The following is a 6,818-nucleotide window of genomic DNA, read 5'->3' as shown; positions in this document are numbered from 1 at the left end:
TGCTATGCGGCTGCTTCCCACTAGCTATCTATTTTACATTTGGTAGTGTATATATGTCCATGCCACTCTCTCACTTTGTCCTAGCTTACCTTTCCCCTCCCTGTGTCCTCAAGTCCATTTTCTACGTCTGTGTCTTTATTCCTGTCCTGCACTTTGGTTCTTCAGAACCATTTTTTTTAGATGGAATACATAATTTTTTAAATTTATTTATTTATTTTTTTGGCTGTATGCAGGCCTCTCACTGTTGTGGCCTCTCCCGTTGCGGAGCACAGGCTCCGGACGCACAGGCTCAGCGGCCATGGCTCACGGGCCCAGCCGCTCTGCCGCATGTGGGATCTTCCCGGACTGGGGCAGGAACCCATGTCCCCTGCATCGGCAGGCGGACTCTCAACCACTGCGCCATCAGGGAAGCCCGGAATACATAATTTTTAAAGCTATCTAGCTGAGAGTATGGCTCCGGGGAAGGAAGCTGCAAGACAGGTGAGTTTAGGTTGAGCTGAAGTTAAGAGAAATGGAGATAGTATGTCAAACAGGATACATTCCAGAGCACAGCAAGCCTGTGAAGTCTGTGGAGAGGGAGAATCCACACACTGTAGGAGAAAGCTGTGAGGCATGGTAAGGGCAATAACTGTGTGACTCGGGTGGAAAGGGACCCTCCAAAAGGTGCAGAAATTCTGGAAGGTTTTTATCATAAATATAAAGACAGAGCTGCTTTCTGGCCAAAGTAGCCTAGAATCACACTTTACACCAGATTGTAGGATTCAGAGCAAGAAGGAATCTCAAGCATCATTTAATCCCACACCTTTCTCTTATAACTGTGAAAACAGAGATATACCGAGGGCAGTGGGCGGCATAACCAAGAGAAAATCCAAACCCACAAACCAGTGCCACTTCCACGGTAGCCTTCCACTGTTCACAGTAGGTGGTTTTTATTTACTATTTTCTGCCCAATTATTTGATTCTAGCAGCTGGGACACCAACGATTTCTCTGAGTCATGGATTGCTTCATGGTTGTAAACTTTATGATGATGGTGGGGAATTCGCATTGCAAACGACAGCAGGTGAAAAGCCTACAGTACTCGGGAACAGTGTTAAGCTTTCCCTGATGAAGGTGGATGATTTGTTTACATCTTAGAAAATACTTGGCAGCCCTTGCGGCCATTTTGCCAAGAAAAATCTCCTTCCAACACTATTTCCACTCGGGCATTCATCCTTCCAACCCCACAGGCTAAAAATATAAAGGCATCGTGGGAGGGAGAAGAAGGGAAAGGGGGCAAGCGTACGCCTCGCTGTGTATGCAACCATCTCATTAGAGCAACTCCGTCTTGCCGCGTCGAAAAGAGGTTTAAGCCATTTTGCCCAACAACTCCTTCTCCCGGCTACAGTGACTACCTTCCCTCTCATTGAGCCTCCTCTGTGCTTTCTCCTTTTCTGCCCCCTGAAGGCACTCTATGCTTTTTATAACCATCTGGTTCATTATCACTAGGCAGTGTTGTCCCTTCTCCCTTTTCTTTCTGTTGCCATGTTTGGGAAACACCTTAAATGTTTACCAGTGAACCATGTACACTCTGTGTGCTTGATTCACCATGTTTACAGAATCTGAAAACCGCATCCCAGGTGATCAGAAACATGGTTGCACTGGTGAATGTTTCCACCCTAAATTCCATGCAAGAGCTGAGGCTGCAGATACATAATAGCATTGAACTCACGTGGAAGTGACAAGTACTATAAACTTCTCCAGCTATAGATGTTTACATGGCACTTACTGTGTTCCAGGAAATACCTTCAATGTTTCTCAATTATTAACTCATTTAATCCTCATAACAACTGTACAAGGTAGATAGTATCATTATCCCCATTTTTTCAGAAGAGATGTTAAGCAACTCGCCAATGAACTCAGCTAGTAGCTGGTGGTGCTGGATAGAAACCTACACACTTTGGTTCCAAACTCCGTTCTGTTACCCCCTACCCTCTGCCATCTCCACAACTACACAGGCTGGGTGAAAATGATGCCTCTTCTTGCCCAGCTACACCAGCTCTAACCACATTTTTGACATTAGACTCCATTGCCTTGAGGACTTAGAAAGTAAGAGTCTGCAGATGAGCTGCGCTCTGTGCAGGTTGAACGACTGGTACCAGGCCCATCCCGAGGCAGGACTGTGGTGCTTTCCTCCTTCTCTCCAAGGCCCCGACAGTCCCTCTCTGTTCCTTTCTCATGCAGCTATTTGTGGCCATCTTCAGCACCAGTCCCCTGAGGCTCTGAGTTTGAGAGAAGAGTGCTAATAAGAGTAGTTAACAATGATTAAATGTTTAGTACGTGCTAGGCATTGGTCTAAGATCTTTGTGTATTATCTCCTTGAATTCGCAAAATAGCATTACGAGGCAGGTATTTTTCATCCCCACTGTACAGAGAGGAAAACAGAGACACACAAAGACCCTGTGACTTGTCAGAGCTCTTACAGCGAGTGAACGGAAGAGCTGCAGTCCATGGCCACCAGGCATTGCCACTGGCCTACTGGGGAGTCGCGCAACCCCCTGCCACATCAGACCTGTCCCGCGGTGTCTGCCCCTGTGTCCCAGGGCTGGAGAAGAATGTACCACTCCTCCCCTAGACTCACACATCCCTCTGATTGCCTTCTGCGAGCATCCACTGCATGGGTAACAGAACGTAAGGGGAGTCTGGACAATGGCCGCAGATATGATGTTGAAAATGCACTTCGTCCCTTCTCTGTATCATTCATGTCACTCAGCATGCCTTGAAGCACTGTGGCAAAAAGGTCCAGGAAATAGTCTCCTCAGAGGTCGTCCAAAATCCAACCCTTGTTTTAGGAGTTAAATGGTGTTGCCTCTCCCTCCCTCTATCTGTCTCTCTCTCTTCTTTTTCTGTCTTGTGACTCTATTTTCCTTTCCTTAATAAATCCAAATACCCGAAACACATTTTCTTCTTTAGGGAATATTAACTACGGTAGTCATCTAAAAAACGTATTATCTCACTCTGTCACTATGTAGGCAATAAAACTTATAAATACATTTTATGGAGATAATCTCAGTTGCACATTACACAGCCAATCCAATTAACCTAACATTGAATTTAGCAGGGGAAATGGGCCTTCGACGAGCTGGGGAGAGAGAGATTAGACAGAGCTTCGAGGAAGATTACTTAGACTCATAGTCTCTGACAGCTAGCTCGCAGACCTTGATATGCCTCCGCAAGAAAATGAAAGTATCAGGCTGGTTTCACATTTGTGGATATTATTTTGCTCAGGCAAAATATCTAAATTGTACTCATTCCTTGACAGAGAAAGAGAGAGAGGAAATCTTATTAGTACCACTGAAACTTCCTTCGCTGAAACAGGACGTTAAGAAGAGAATTGATAACGGGGAAAACAAAAACCTTCTGGGCCTGAAACTGTCTATTATCATCCCATTATCTTCCATCCGTTGAGGATGTTAGGACAATCTATGGTCCCAAATCTTCTAGGATAAAATGAACTCTTATAAGGCAAACAAAGCACTAGGTCAGAGATACTTCACTTACATGGTTCTTGTGCTTCCTGCTTCTTCATATAATGGTGAGGAGTTTTCTGACCATTGAAACGTAGAATTTCAACACTGTGACAAAAAGAGAAACACTAAATGGGTGGTCATCTTGAATCAAAGAGTGAGGGACTTCCCTGACTGTCCAGTGGTTAAGAAACCACGCTTCCACTACTGGGGGTACAGATTCAATCCCTGATCAGGGAAGTAAGATCCTGTGTGCCTCGAGGCACAGCCAAAAAATAGAAAAAATAAAAAGTGAGTTGATAAGAATGTCCGTGCGAAAGTCCAGTTGAGGCCAAGAGAGAAACAATTCCAATAAATACACTGCCTGGTCGGAAGGCATTAAGCGCAGATGATTTTAGAAGGTCCTAAAAGCACTGCTTAAACGGAAAGAGAAAAGCAGCCCTGCCGAGAATGCTGCATATGGTGGTAGTAGATCCCATCCGACTATGTTAGGCTCTATTGGGATGGAAGGGGGGATCCCGCCGATTACGACGGCAGGTGCATAAGTCAGGGCAGCACCACGGCCCGCTATCACTCAGGAAAAGCCCGAAGCGCACCTTCACATCCTTTTCCTCCCCAAACCAATTTCATCAATGAGAGCCACTAAAGAGTTATTCGGGTTTCGCTTTGGGTCATTGTTTCATGGTAGCAAAATACCTAACATAAGATTTACTATTTTAACCATTTTTAAGTGTACAATTCAGTGGCGTGAAGTACATTCACAATGTCGTGCAACCATCACCACTATCCATTTCCAGAATATCTTCCATCACATCCCAAACAGAAACTCTGTACCTGATAGACAACAACGCCCCTTCCCCCAGTCCCCCAGCCCCTGGTAACCTCCGTTTTACTTTGTCTCTGTGGATTTGCCTCGTCTAAGTATCTCATACAGGTGGACTCATACAATATGTGTCATTTTGTGTCTGGCTTATTTCACGTACATCATGTTTTCCAGGTTTATCCAAGGTGCAGCTTGTATCAGAATTTCATTCCTTTTAAGGCTAAACAACATCCCGGTATGGACGGATATACCACATTTCGTTTATGCAATTTGTCTGTCAATGGACATTTGGGTTGTCTCTATCTTTTGGCTATTATGAATAGTGCCGATACGAACACTGGTGTAATCACTGAAGCATTTTAAGCAAAATGGAAATCAGATCAGATTTCTATTTTAGAAAAATCATCCCATATATCAGTCAGGGTCCAGCCAGGAAAAAAATCATACCAGTTATTTTAATAGAGTTTACTGTAAAAAGTTACTAGCCAGATAAATGAAAACAGTATCACAGGGTGGGAACTATAGAAAGCAGCTGCTATCCCTAGGGTTGGGGATACAGGGAGAAGAGGTTGCCCAGATGCAGAAACCTGGAGAAAGAGCCCCTTGAAGCTGAAACTCAGGCCCTTGAGGAGAGAGTCCTATTCAGCTGGTATTGGTATCTCTGAGCTCTGGGTGGGGGGCGGGGCAGGTTCTGAGCTTTGGGAGATCACCAAACATTGAGGAAGCGTGCTGCTCAGCTGGTGTCGGTGTCTCCGCACACAGAGGAGAGAACCTGTGTGGCTCCCACACTCGGAGGGGGCATTGCTTGGCCGGTGCTGGTATCAGTAGGCATGATGAGAGTAATTCTGTGAGTATTGTAAAGAGTGCAAACTGGATTCAAATGCTGCTGCTGGAACGAACTGGCACAGCTGGGTGAAAAAGCAAGATGGGTGAGTCACACCAACAAAAACAGGAAGCCGCCAGGAAGGAGCAAGTCCCTTCTCCCACCTCCAGCCTTGCAGGCTGCTTCTCATGCCCCCATTGCCGGAGCCTGGCAGGGATCCATCTAGCAGGGCAGAAATGTGGTTTGCAGAGACCCAGCCCCAGTGTCACTAAAGAGAGAGTGAAGAGAGTGGGTTTAAAGCTGAGAGAGAATAACTTAATACCAGAATAGTCCTACGGCAATGGGGGAAACAATTGGAGGCAGCAAGCCTGGCGTCAGGAATAAAGGGCATGTTGGGCATATTCCCAGTGGTAGACAATCCTTGGGAGTGACTGGTCCAGTTTAATGTGTTTACATTGGGAACGGTCTCCAATGGCCACATCGGTATTATGTAACTCCATCCACTGACCATAGCTGACTTATCCAGGGTGATCACCTAACACAAGCTGAATTCAGATTCTGTTTCTAATGTTTGAAATTTGGAAAAGATACACCTCAACCCTGGGAATCATCAAAGCTGAGTTAAGTAAATGGATCTGCGGACAGCCCCTGCTGAGGTTGTTGGAGATCACCTGGCCCTTCCCTTCCCATGTTCTTGGTTGTTCAACTCCAGCTCTGATTGCATGAGCTAACTCAGAAAACTTGCAATAAATTCTCCCTTTTCCTTAAGCTAGCCAGAGCCCTTTCTGCTGCTTCATATTTTCTCTAGCCTCCCAGAGCTTACATTCCAGGGGAGTTTAAGAAATGTAAACAACATCAACACTGAGGGTTGCCAAGTGTTCTAGGAGAGGGAAAGAGAGTAAGCGGAGGTGTGAGCACAGAGCAGGGGCACCTAAGCTCATGGGTGGGGACAGAAGTGAGGGAAAAGCAGGAATGGGGTGAGTGGCGGGGTTGAATACTCCAGACACAGGAATCAGTTTGAAGGCCCAGAGGCAAAAGAAAGTGCGGCATGTTTGAGTGAGTAAAAGCAGCTCAGATTGGTTCACGTAGAGAAGTAGGTGGAGTGTTGTATGAAAGGAGAGCAGGTTAGCACTCCCGTTGACCCAGGGACAAGGATGGAAGTGGCCCTCGGACCTGACAACACGCATACGGTCAAAGCACTGCCACCTACTTCATGGCATCTAACCATTATTTTTAAACCAAAACAGAAACACACATACAGAGATTAGTGGTTACCACAGGGGAAGGGTAAAGGGAATCCACTGTACGGTAACAAATGGAAACTAAGTTTTTGGTGGTGAGCATGGTGTAGTGTATATAGAAGTAGAAATATAAAGTACACGTGAATCTTACATAATGTTATAAACCAATGTTACCGCAATAAAAAATAAATTAAAAAGAAAAAAAGCAGGTGGAATAGAGAGACATGATAACAACAGCTCGATTATTGAAGGTTTATTATGCACCAGGCATGATTCTAAACAGCTCTAGGTGCTAACTGATTTAGTCCTTGTAATAATCCAAAGAGAAGGCAATATTGTTGGGAGACACCGCTCCCTGGGCAGAATGAGATTTTATCTCCTCCAGAGCAGAAGCAGGTTTGTTTATTGTATTTGTCTATTATAATAA

The 6,818-nt window shown here is 45.2% G+C and overlaps 1 pseudogene; it reads left to right on the top strand.

The window, feature by feature from the left end:
- Window positions 1–6,252: 6,252 nt before the first annotated feature.
- On the top strand, window positions 6,253–6,386 carry LOC113613423 (uncharacterized; annotated as a pseudogene).
- The last annotated feature ends 432 nt before the right edge of the window (window positions 6,387–6,818 follow it).

Source organism: Aethalodelphis obliquidens, unplaced genomic scaffold, assembly GCF_003676395.1.
Source record: "Aethalodelphis obliquidens isolate GAN/ISIS:26980383/991018 unplaced genomic scaffold, ASM367639v1 scaffold3, whole genome shotgun sequence".
NCBI lineage: Eukaryota > Metazoa > Chordata > Mammalia > Artiodactyla > Delphinidae > Aethalodelphis > Aethalodelphis obliquidens.
This window is presented reverse-complemented; position numbering and strand designations above follow the sequence as displayed.